Genomic DNA, 12,612 nt, shown 5'->3' with positions numbered 1-12,612 from the left:
GTGCCCAAACAGGGACTGCTGGTGTGGCAGCTGCAGGACGATTGGTCTAGGCTAGTGTGTATGAGGTGGTGAGAAAATTTAGGATGGAACGATTGAGTGAGGTAGAGAGGTTTGAAGGAGGAGCTGAGGTTGGCGAGGGAAGTTGGGAAAGCAATGGAAGTGGAGAATGAGAGGCTGAGGTTGAGTGTGAGAAGTATAAAAGGGAGTTAGAAGAGTTTATAGGAATGATTGAGGATGTGGAAGAGGGAATGAAAGAGGAAGTGAAAGAGGCCCAAGCAGCGGATGGTTGAGAAGATGGATGAAAAGTTGGGATCGATGAGAGTGATGTGCAAGAGATGATGAAGGAAATGAGAAAGTTTAAAGTTTTTTGGACAGGGAACTGTCGGAGGTAGGCCAGTACTGGGTCTTGTGACATACCAGGAGCGGTAAAGGAAGCGGAAGAGTTAACGGATGAGAGTACAAGTGATGAAGGTGATTTGGTTGTGATAAGTAAGGGAAAGAAGGGGAAGACACAGGATAAGGATAAACCTGAGGACAAGAATAAGAAAGGGGGGTGGGGGGCTGAGGATAAGAAGAAGACTAAGGGAAAGAAGGCTAGCAAGGCTGACGGACAGGATGAGACTAGGAAACTGAATACGTGGGGAAAGGGCTTGAGAGTGATTTAGATAGTGGTGAGGGAAACAGGTAGGTAGAAAGAAGAATGGAAAGAAGAGTGTAATCATTGCATGGATGTTAGTATGGAAGTTGATTCATTGTATTCGGAAGAGGGTAAGAGGGATCAGAGTGGAGGTAGCGAAAGTGAGAGTGAGAATGAGCAGGAAGTACAAAAGGCTGTGTATATGAGAGAGGTAAACCGATGTGCAGGAATACGAGGAATAAGGTAGTAGGGATAAAGGGGACTTTTATAAGGAATATGAGAATTATTGTGTTGCTAGGTATGGGGATAACAAGAGTGTTTGGGCAAGAGAGTTAGGTAGCTTTCTGATGGGATAATGTGCCATATGAGAGTGTAAAAGCCAGGATTGTGGAACAGGTAAAGAGAATCAAGAGTAGCATTAGATATAGGAGAAAGCATGATTTTGAAGAGAAAGAATGTTGGTGAGTCATTGTCAATGTGTGTGCAGGTTTGTACAAGTGTTAGTGTTACGACTGAAGAGCTGAGGGTATATCGAGTTTAAGAGCTATAGGGAGAACAGTTTTAGAAGGGCTAAGGTGAATGGCAGAGCGAGTGGTACCGACCTTTAAATCCTAAAAAAACTCCCCCCCTAAAAATTGGGAGTCGTCTTTATACTACAATATTAAGATCAAACCGTTAAATATAAGATGCTGTAGGGTAGCCTAGCCCTCCATGCTATAGCCTAACCACCAACATACCTAAAGATTCACTTTATGAAATAAAATGATAATAAAGTGATTTTGACGTAGGAAAAATCTATTTCTGGGTGATTGGCTCGTGTCGCCCTATGAAAGTATCCTTAATATCATTCTTTCTAGGCAAAATTAATCTAAAATTACCAGAGAAAAACAAAATTAAGAAAATGTCAGTAAAACTGACTCGCTCACGTCTATAAAAGAGTGTCGGTATGAAGAATAGGGGCGAGTGGGAACACTACCACGAGTCATTCACCATTTAGACCTTCCAATCTAAAATCCCCACCAGAGAGAGCTGATACTAAGGGGTGATGCGGCCGCTACTACTACTACTACCGACGCTACGGACAGCAGCGCCCCTAGCGGTCATCCTTAATCTATGAACATCTTGTTCTGCAGGGTGGGTAAACAAGGACAGGGTGGGTTTCATAGGGCGACACGAGCCAATCACCCAGAAATAGATTTTTCCTACGTCAAAATCCCTTTTCTGGCTCAGCTCGTGTCGGCCTATGAAAGAGTACCAGAGAAACAGACAAGATGGGCATAAGGACAATGAAAATCAGTTGTAAAAAAGAGATATATAAGTGAATCAAGGACATTACAGAATATAAACTAAGTACTTAAAGCTAACTTATCCTAAACAATGACATGATAAAGAAAGCAAACAATATAAAAGCACTTAACTAACTTATATTACATAGTAATATCCAGTAAAGCAATGTAAATTAACACAACAGATTCACTTAAGTAAAATATTTACATAATAAACAAACACATTGTGTCCTACCCTAGCATAAAATTAAGGGTAGGGATACTGAAGTACATTATAAGTTACATAGTGTGGATGTCCCTAGCAAAAAAAAAAAAATAAGGGACAATCCACCCAATATGATCTCAGATCTCAGCGGCTAATGCTAGAGTATCCGAGTAGCATGGCGAGGGGTGAGGCATGTTGGACGAGGTAGGTAGAAAAAGGAGACTGGATCTATACTATGACTACTATACAGTATCAGGAGAAACAATGTTTCCCGCTGCTACTGCAGAAAATTTTAAAGATTCCAAGGACTTTAGGTAGTGACGTTTAAAGACGTCGGAGATTTCCATCCAGTATACTTTTAAGATCGTCAAAGTTCATATGTTGAAAGTAGTTAATTGAGGTGGCTACTCCTCTGAGTCATGTGCTTTAGGAAATGAATCAGGATTGGCTTGTTTAATGAAGTAAAGGATCTGTTGTCTAATTCCTTTTACCGATAAAGTACCACCTTTTTCTCTCATAAGAGAGAACCTGAGGATCTTGAGGAGTGCGAGATAGAAAGGCTCTTAAAGTTGCTACTGGGCAGAGAGAAGGATCTTGCGGAAGTGGAATGACTTTCCAAGGAGCCCACCTTGCAAGAGGATCCTCATTTTTAGCCAAAAAAAAAAAACTACAATCCGGAGCAAGCAGAACTTCTCCTGAGGGGAGGGGGGAATTCCACATGACCCGCATCTCTGGATAGAGCCGACAGTTCTGAAATTCTAGCTCCTGAAGCTAGGCTTAATAAGAATAACGTCTTTCTAAGAAGCATTATGAATGTTACAAGGACGAGTTGTCAGTATCTGAAGCTAGTTTGAGGACATCATTTAAGAACCATGAGACTGCAGTAGGCCTTTGAGAAGGTCTAAGTCTAGCACAGGCTTTAGGAATAGACGTAAAGTAAGATTCTGTTAGGTCTATCTGGAAACCCCAACTGGAAGATCTCCTCAAAGCCGATTTATTGAGTAGTAATAGTGCTAGCTGCTAAACCTTTTTCAAACAGGGATCTGAAAATGGATATAGCTAAGTTAACTGTCATGGTTGTAGTGTTGATTCTTTCAGGGGAAGGATGCTAACTTTTTAACAGCTGAGTCATATTGTCTAATAGTTGACTCTCTCTTATCTGATTCTGGAAGAGGATGTTTGTGGATCAATGTTAGCATCTTTGTTAGCCGCAAACTTCATGAAGTCCATAAAGTTAAGGGAGGTCTGAAGAATTCCTGAGGAAGCGAACACAGTCCTCATTTGTACTGATTGTGACAGCTTGGGATTGGGAATCCGTTGAGGTCGGAGACCCAATTCCAGAAGCAGAGGATACCAGTTGCTCTTGGGCCAGTCCTGGAGCAATCAGAGCTACTAGTCCCTTGAAGTCCTCAGCTTGCTCAAGACTTTCAGAAGAAGATTCACTGGAGGAAAGACATAAATTTTCCTCCACTGATTCCAATCTAACGACAAGGGCGTCCGTGGCATAAGCCGAGAGGGTCCAGGTTGGGGGCCACATAGCAAGGGAGCTTGTGGGTTTGGTTTGTGAAGCGAAGAGATCCACTTGGAGACCTGGGACTCTCCGGCATATCCACTGGAATGACCTGTCGTCCAGGGACCATTCTTTGATTACCACGATGGGACCGACCGGGACAAAGCGTCTGCTATCACATTCTCACCCCCGCCAGGTGAGTGGCGGACAGATGCCATTTGTGTTTGTCTGCTAGTGCAAAGATGGCTATCATGACATGGTTCACATGTTTGGATTTGGACCCTACCTCTGTTGATGCAATGAACTACCACTGCACTGTCCAAAACTAGTCCTTAGATGAGACTTTTTTCGGGGGAAGAAGTCTCTTCAGGGTAAGAAATACTGCCATTGCTTCCCAAGACTTTTATGTGGAGCTGGCGGAACTGAACTGACCAAGTCCCCTGACCTGTTTTGAATTGAGAATATCCCCCCCCACCCGGACAGGGAGACATCCGTGTGAATGGTTAACACTGGAAGGGGATATTGAAGGGGTACTAGTTTGGCCAGGTTCTTCACTTTTGTCCATGGACGGAGCTGATTGCGAAGGACTGTGGAATTACTGACAACCTTGTCTCGAGATTTGGCGTTTGCTCTCGATCGCCAAACTCATTTATATCTTTCAGCCTTGCTTTCAGGAGGATGTCGTCACTGAGGCAAACTGAAGAGAACCTAGGATTCTTTCCTGGTTTCTCCTTGATGTTTGTTTGCATTTGAGAAATTGTTTCACAGACTTGGCTATTTCCTTCCGTTTGACCACCGGAATTGACAGATTGTGGGAAGACAAATCCCATTGGATTCCTAGCCACTGAAAACGAGACTCTGGAGTAAGTCTGGATTTCGTCATGTTTATCGGAACCCCAGATGTTCCAGAAATTGAACTACCTTTTTCGTGGCTTTGAGACATACTCGACCGTTGGTGCCCAGATCAACCAATCGTCGAGGTATGCTGCTACCATTATCCCTTGAGTTCTCAATTGTTGAACCACCACTTCTGCTATTTTCGTGAATACCCTGGGGGCTACATTCAGACCGAAGGGCATCACTTTGAATGAGAACGTCTGATTTCCTAGTTTGAAGCCTAGGAATGGGCGGAAGTGCCTGGCTATAGGGATATGATAGTATGCGTCTGTAAGATCGATGGAGCAGTGACGGCTTCCACGGGGAAGTAAGGTCCTTACTTGCGAGATGGTAAGCATTTTGAACTTGTCACAACGAATGAAAGAGTTTAGCCTTGACAAGTCTAAGATTATTCCCTTCTTTTTGTTGAGCCTTTCTTTGGCACGCTGAATAAGCGACCTTGAAATTTAGATGCTTGACTCTCGCAATAGTCCTTTCTGAAGGAGTTCCCTCGCGTAATCTGTCAATTCCTTTGATGGTTCCTGATAAAATGATTTGATTGGAGGGGGATCTTTGATCCAACTCCAACCCAATCCCTTGGACACGATGCTCTGTGCCCATTTGCTGAACCCCCACCTGTGACGGAAGAGGAACAGCCTCCCTCCTACCTGGGGAGCCTCACTGTTGGGCGGTTGGTTGACCTCCGCGCCCTCCTCTGAACTGCCTTCCCCTTGCCGCTCTTCCCTGTGCCACGCTGTCGAAAGGTGGCCTCTCGCACTGCTACCATCCTCGAAAGCCATTACACAAGGGAGGGTAAGCCTGACCTTCATACATAGGGTTGAAGGCCGGCGAGACTGCATAGGAGGTTGAAGGTTGCGACTGAGGGGACAACAGGAGGATGGGTTGGGTCCTGTTTCGAGGTTGATGGTTGTCCCTGTTGGGTAACTGGGACGGCTGAACGAACTGCTGTTTGCTGCTGATGTTTCTGGTAAGGCTGGAACCTTTTACCAGACTTCTTGAGTTTCTTACCAGCAGCAGGGGCGCGGATTCTTGTTTCCTCTTAGAGGAGATGCCCCACCTAGCTCTAAGGCTCTGGTGAGCCTAGCAGCCTCATGGTGCACCTCATTCACAGCGGATTCTGGGAAGAGGTCCGCCCCCACATGCTGGAAGCCAGGAGTCTATTAGGTTCGTGCCTAATAGTGCACTCCTGCAGAACGTGCTTTCGGCAGTTTCCTCCAAGCTTGGAAGAAGTCGAAAGCATCCGTCTGAACTGTTTGGAGCTGAGACTTGGCCAGAATCTTGAATAGCGGTTCTGTGCCATACGATAGTGCCGCCATTTCGGTGATAAATTAAGGAGTTGAGGGACCTCCCCCACCCAAACCTAGTTCGAGCATCGAACTCTGCCTGGATCAAGAATCAGGCAGCCTTGGAAGCTTTTTCGCCAAACTGGTCCATGAGCAGTCTGGTTTAAGCTTACCAAGGGTGAATGTGGCAGGCAAGTTCTCCACAATTCTCCAAGGCTGGAAAAAGTGGAGAAGTAGAATCCGCTTCCCTCAGCTGTGGGCATGGGCTCAGCCGTTGAGAACTGCCTGAAGAGTCGCTTCCACTATTTTGGTAGCGAACGGAAGAGAAGCCTCCTCCTCCGTCGCAAAAATAGTAAAGAAAGGACTCCTTGAAAGCATGGAGCTTAGTGTTGGTACACTCCCAGTCCTCAAGGCAGTGAACCCATTCCCGCTGTGCGTGCTCTCTACTATATAGCACGTTTTCTCGGGAAATCTTGTCCATCCCTAGTGAGGGCCGCCACGGTCAGCCTAGCATATCCAATGAAAGGCTGAGTCAATCCCGGAGGATAAAACTCGAAGTCCTCAATCCTTCGAGTTCCACACTCCGGGACAGAGATCATACCGTCCTTGAATGGAGCGTAAGCGGCCACTCTCCATGGGTTATCCATGGAGAAGGCTGGTAGCGACTCATAAGGAGGTAGCTGGAGAATGCCAGCACCTGCTACTGGGGAGATTGGATGAGGAGCCTGAGAAAGTCCAGCTACTCGGTCCTCATTCTCTCTAACTCTGTTAGAGAGATCTTGGATGGACTGGCCCGACTGACTAAGGGTGTTTGACAGCTGCGCAAACATCTGTTCAAACTTGGTTCCGAGGGCGGAGACCTGCGAGCCTACCATCTCTCCTACCTGTTGCATCACCACTGCTGAGAAGGCAGTGGGATCAAAGGCGCTCGGTCCCGCTACTCCAACCGGCGTTGCCGGAGTGGATGCGGTGGAGGCCGGAGAAGGCATTGGCTCCGCTGGAGCGCGAGCCTTCTCCTTAGAAGCCTTGCTTCTAGAGCTCTTGGAGTACGAAGAGCTCGGCTTAGCCTTCACCGCGCAGCATAGGAGTCGAAGACTTCTTTACTGAAGAAGAAACGACGACGACTTCTTAGAAGTCGTCTTGTGGAGGGTCTTCTGTTCTCTCTGTCCCTTCACCTTTGGGGGTACAGAGAGAGCGGAGAGCGGGTAGGGATCTCAGATCCCATAAAGCCTTGAAAAGAAGCAGGTAGAAGGGACAGGAGAAGATCCAGGAGCGCCCAAGGAAAGACCTTGGGCGCCCGACACACCTACCTCAACCAACAAATCCTCCGCCCCTACCGCCATAGGCTCGATGTTCAGGTCCAAAGTTGCGACGTCTGGGACCGGCTCGTGCGTGGCCACGGACCCGAACGACTGCTGCACCTCTTGCTGTATGGAAGCGATGAGAGGGGCTGCTGAGATGGGATCAACGTAGCCTGTTGATTTGCCGCCGGGGAAGATCTGAACGGCCAGCTTTTTATCCAAGATGTACGGCTGGCCCTTGGCGGCGTTCTTCCCGAAGCCGCCCACCCAAGCCTTCAGGGTTGCTAGGGCGACTTCCTTCACGGCGGCAGCCTGAAAGAGAAGGCGAAATGAAGCTTCTAGTGGCGGGGACGGGGTTTAACAAGCTTATGACTAAGTGTTATTAGTAAAACGATAAAGAAGTCTAAAATCGACTTACCCCCCCCACCAGCTGACTGACAAGGTCATAGCAAATGGTGCAGGCTTCTGGGTGCCAGACGATCATGGCGTTGTGGGTCGTGGCACACGGGGCGTGAGTCCTGCACTCATCGGGGGGTCGCAGGGGTCGTAAAGCGTCGCGTTACACCCCAGGACCTGACAGTTGGTAGCCTGTAAGTGGAAAGATACGTAAGTATCAGGAGAACACTTACAACCTAACAATTGCTCCGCTGCATGCCGGAGCGTGACAGTTAGATTAAACCAGAGCCCCGCCATAATACGTGTGGTAACTAGGAGGTTGGAGTGTCTAAGGCTACGCCGGGAGACAAGAGAACATATCCAACCAGGTGTGGTGGTGAGCCATGAAACCACGACGGACAACGACGGAGATGGTATACACACAGTTAGATAATACTAAAATTCACCGTAAAACTAGGGTATATCCTTATATTTATAACGAAATATATATAAATCTTTTCCCCGTCTACTAGAAGAGTGCCCGGGTAAGAAGCAAGCTCTCCTCCGGTAGCGGGAAAAAGGCAGGATATAGTAGGCAAGCAATAGACCACTAGTAGTGACCACCCCGCCCGCTGGCGGAGCCAGACGAACTATAACCAAAGGGGCCCCACCCCGCTGCAGCGGAGGCTCCGTCGTCACAGTAGGGGGAAAGGTGGGACTGAGCGAGAAAAGGGGGGGGGGGGGGGGGGTTCCAGCAAAGCGCAGCGGGAGAGAGAGAGGGGGGGGTGGCCTACTCTTCCCCGTCCCAACAACTACCCGCTCAGTGACCCGGTACCCGAGACAAGTGGTCGCCCTATACCCCAGCTGGGAGGAACTCCTGGCCTCCTCAGAGAGAGAGGGAGGAAGGCTACTGAGGTTGTCATGGTAACCAAGGAGTCCCCCAGACCCTCCCTATACCTGGTAGGGAGGGAACGGGAAGGGTAAGTGGGCTATGGAACACGTGACCGCAAGTGGCCTAAGCCGCGATAGCAACCACAACCGTGGAACGGGCCACGTGAACCAGACTGTACCAACGCATGGGACATGCACCTAGGCTAGCCTAACACCCTAAATAAAACTAAAATTACATCGTAAAAGGTGGAAAAGACACTTTTAGTAAAAGAAAAAGAAGCCCAGGAGGAGGCAAACTGTTCCGAGGAACAGTTGACTACTTGGAGCCAGCGATAGCCGATGAAGAGCAAGAGACCTGATGCTGGGCAGAAAACACAGAATAGCCCTAAATACCAAACTAAGAGAAACTGGTATAAAAAGGGCTGTCCTAGCTATAAAAACGATGTAAACAACGATGAACGTGATAAAGTAAGCCCATAAGTATAAGAAGTCCCAGTACGGAAGACCGGGAATTCTTAACATGAGGCGGCATGGCGCCGCCACGAGTCGACCGGGAACCGTATATGACCTATTAGAAGGAAAATACTGGTCCCTGGAAGACTAAAATACGGTAAAATACTACTTATGAGGCACTTAACTTAGCCGATGCGATGGCAGCACGTTCCATGGTGAATAAGGAGATAAATCCAAAGATAACACGGCAAGAAGAAAAAAGCGTACAACGTGTACCGTCTAATGATTAAGGATGACCGCTAGGGGCGCTGCTGTCCGTAGCGTCGGTAGTAGTAGTAGTAGCGGCCGCATCACCCCTTAGTATCAGCTCTCTCTGGTGGGGATTTTAGATTGGAAGGTCTAAATGGTGAATGACTCGTGGTAGTGTTCCCACTCGCCCCTATTCTCATACCGACACTTCTTTTATAGAGTGAGCGAGTCAGTTTTATCTGACATTTTTTTAATTTTGTTTTTCTCTGGTTTTAATTTTAGATTAATTTTGCCTAGAAAGAATGATATTAAGGATACTTTCATAGGCCGACACGAGCTGAGCCCAGAAAAGGTAATAAAACCATTTTACCTATAATATATACTATTGGCATATCTAATAAGTCTCCTATTTGAGGAATAATTCGAAATCAATGAAAGAAACTTTTATATGCGATTCAAGTTGAGAAAATGTAACATTGAGCTGCGGTTCTGCTGCCAGCAATCTTTATCTTTCGGTAACCTTTAAGAAATTTCAATGGTATAGTGTAATTGACAGTAGTATTAACATTTATGATAATATAATATTTCTTTTTTTCATGGAAAAGGTTTTCTCATACATATCACAAGATTGATCACATGTGCCACCACCTTAGGGATTCCAGTCTGGTTCTGGCGAGTCGACTTCAGCTTCGTCGTCGTATACAAATCATCTTCGGTACCGTTCATGGCATTTTTTAATTATTTTATGACACTATATTTTTTCACATTCCCTCCGTGCTTTTATGATAGACACAGCGATTATCAAGTGTGGCAGCACACAAAGCTGTTTGTAATTTTAAATTTAAACTGTTTCATACAATTTCAGGCATATGAACGATGATTGTGTAGAATCATTATCGTTCACTATTGTAGTATTATCAGCGGTCGTTTTTTTTTTTGAGAATGGGCGACAAAACATAAACAAAACAATGGTTTCCCTTTACTGTAACCTTCTGTATAAAAAACACATAGATTTGGCTTTGTTAAAAACCCAACTCTGATCATTTACGAAAGGAATGTATGTATCTCTGAATTAAGTTTCCATTCAGCAACTACAGACAGTGATGATATCAGTGAAACACGATCAGCTGAGACTGTAAACAACCTAGAATGCAAATGGTGCCATCACTGTTTTGTTCTTATAATTTAATACAATAATACATGTAATATGATTACAGTAAACAAGTTTTATTTAAATATCATTATTCTCAATACAACTAATATTAGACTTTTGCAAGTGGATATCTATCAGTATAACAAACCTGATCGAGGCCCTCTCTCTCTCTTAACAGGCAGTTCTGGTGTTTTGGGGATCTATATAGCCTACTTAACATCAACAGTAGTAGAAGAGCACTGTAATATAAGGTTACTTTGGTGTTTTGAGATGATGGTTTGGGATGTATTTATGTTTTAAATATTAAATATTTTAGTATGATAATTTAAAGAATATTTTTTGTTTGAAGTATTAAATGAAGCAGTGAAAATGTTAAAATATGCTGTTATAAGCACTAGTTTAAGGGGTACAAGGTATTAGGCAGTTATAAGCCAGTTATAAGTATTTTTAGAGGGGATTTTTTGCATTTCCGCAGTAGGATGTGGAACCTATTCCTGCATAAAAAATGGGGGAGCACTGCATTCATATTGTTGAGCCACAACTAAATCCCCACATACTCCCAGGGCAAATCTAATGTTAAACTCTCCAAATAATTCAAAATATTTATACTGCTGCACTGTTTTAATACAAAACTTTTTACTTCAATATCCTGACAGGACAGACTTCGACTTCTTCATTAGATCAATTAGGTATAGTTTTCAGTTGCAAAAGGATGAAATAAAAGAACATGCCAGCCTTTAAGTTAAAGTAAGCTATCAAAATAACATCTTTCTGTTTAAGAAGGGGACCCTAACCTCATTTTAAACCTTTGGTTCACTAACTGACCAATCTGTCCCTAAAAACACGACTGTTTCTTGCTGACTACACTTAAACCATTTTCTTAACTACACTAATACAGGAGTATCAATTACTAGAAAAATCAATGTACATAGAAGAGCCAATTCTTACATTGTATTCTATCATAAGCACATACACAATGTCTACAGATTTAGTAAAGCTCTATCCCATTGTAATAAATATCAGGTTCCAAGTTGAAGAATCAAAGAACTTACCTTCACTAATTCCAAATCTAATTCAGTTTGAGGCACTACACACTGCAGATTTACACCACCCTTTTCTTTCTTTCTGAAAGTAATCTGAGGTGGTTCCTGAAAAAAAATTTTACAATTTATAAATTTCTCACATTTCCTATTGAAAATGAAATAAAACTGTGTTATATACCTTTATCAGTATGTAGTACTTAGGAACATAATCCAATCCTTATATCTCTAAGTGAATATACACATATCTCACAGAGAAAATCCATATCTACAGCACTTACTTTGTTCAGTCGAATTCCAAAACCCTCTAATTCACGTTCATCACTTCTTATGTCCAACAGCTTTAGAACATCCAGGACTATGAAAATCAAAGAGCAGGTTCGAGCAACAGCTATAACCTGTTTACCTCGTCCTTTACCATCTTTTGCTCCTTCAATGATACCCGGCAGATCAAGTAGCTATAGATAAAAACACACAATAAGAAGGCTCCTTTTTTACTGACCATACATCACCAAATCACTTTTATAACAACAATAATAAACTAATTCAGATGGGTTAACTTTTTTAAACTAATTAAAATTTGTACAGTAGTCCAGTCCCACTTGTACATAGAAATCTGAAGGCTTGAAAAAGTCAGAATGGTGTATCAATAAAGTTGTATAGACATGTGGACAAAGCAGAAAGAGATATAAAGTTAAAAGGTACGAGATTTAATAAAAGATTAAACTAAAAAATGAACAAAATAAGAAAATATGTAGTGGTATCCAGATATTCAGAGGTTTAAACTTAGAGGTTAGCAATTGCATAAAATAATTACAGTAATGTACAGTAATTACATACACTGATCATTAACAAGAATTTAATTCTGCTATTGCATCTGCTTCAAATATATATGACTACTTGATCAATTTCTAAAACTATGCTCTAGTCACTGGTCAGCTTCCTCTTTGATCTAATTACAAAATCATACTTCTAGAGGAAACTTTATCATTGTTGCTCTCTGAATCTCTTAAGCCAACTGTGAGTTCTACTGTCCCCTTTATTGTAAAACTAAAAAACTTTCCTAAGCTCTACCTGTCCCTTTATATTATAAAAATTTAGTTTTCATAATAAAATCAAATATGTTTAAAGTAATTTGTATTTTTCCTAGCTATACTAACCTGAGGTCCTTTACAAGAGGAATTAAAATGGCAGTTAACCTTTCAGACAAGTTGGTTGAGTAGTTAACTACTGACTGGTAGGCAGGAATCCTGCCTGCCAGGATTAAACATTCCAATTTGTCTTTTGGCCCAGTTATCAGATACGGGGTGCCTGAGGTGGGCATGAGATGTA

General features: G+C 43.8%; 1 pseudogene; it reads right to left on the bottom strand.

Annotated features, from left to right (window-relative positions):
- Positions 1-12,612, bottom strand: part of LOC135205924 (GTP-binding protein 128up-like) — a 93,779-nt pseudogene that overhangs the window by 62,208 nt on the left and 18,959 nt on the right.

Source organism: Macrobrachium nipponense, chromosome 29 (genome assembly GCF_015104395.2).
Source record: "Macrobrachium nipponense isolate FS-2020 chromosome 29, ASM1510439v2, whole genome shotgun sequence".
Taxonomy (NCBI): Eukaryota; Metazoa; Arthropoda; class Malacostraca; order Decapoda; family Palaemonidae; genus Macrobrachium; species Macrobrachium nipponense.
This window is presented reverse-complemented; position numbering and strand designations above follow the sequence as displayed.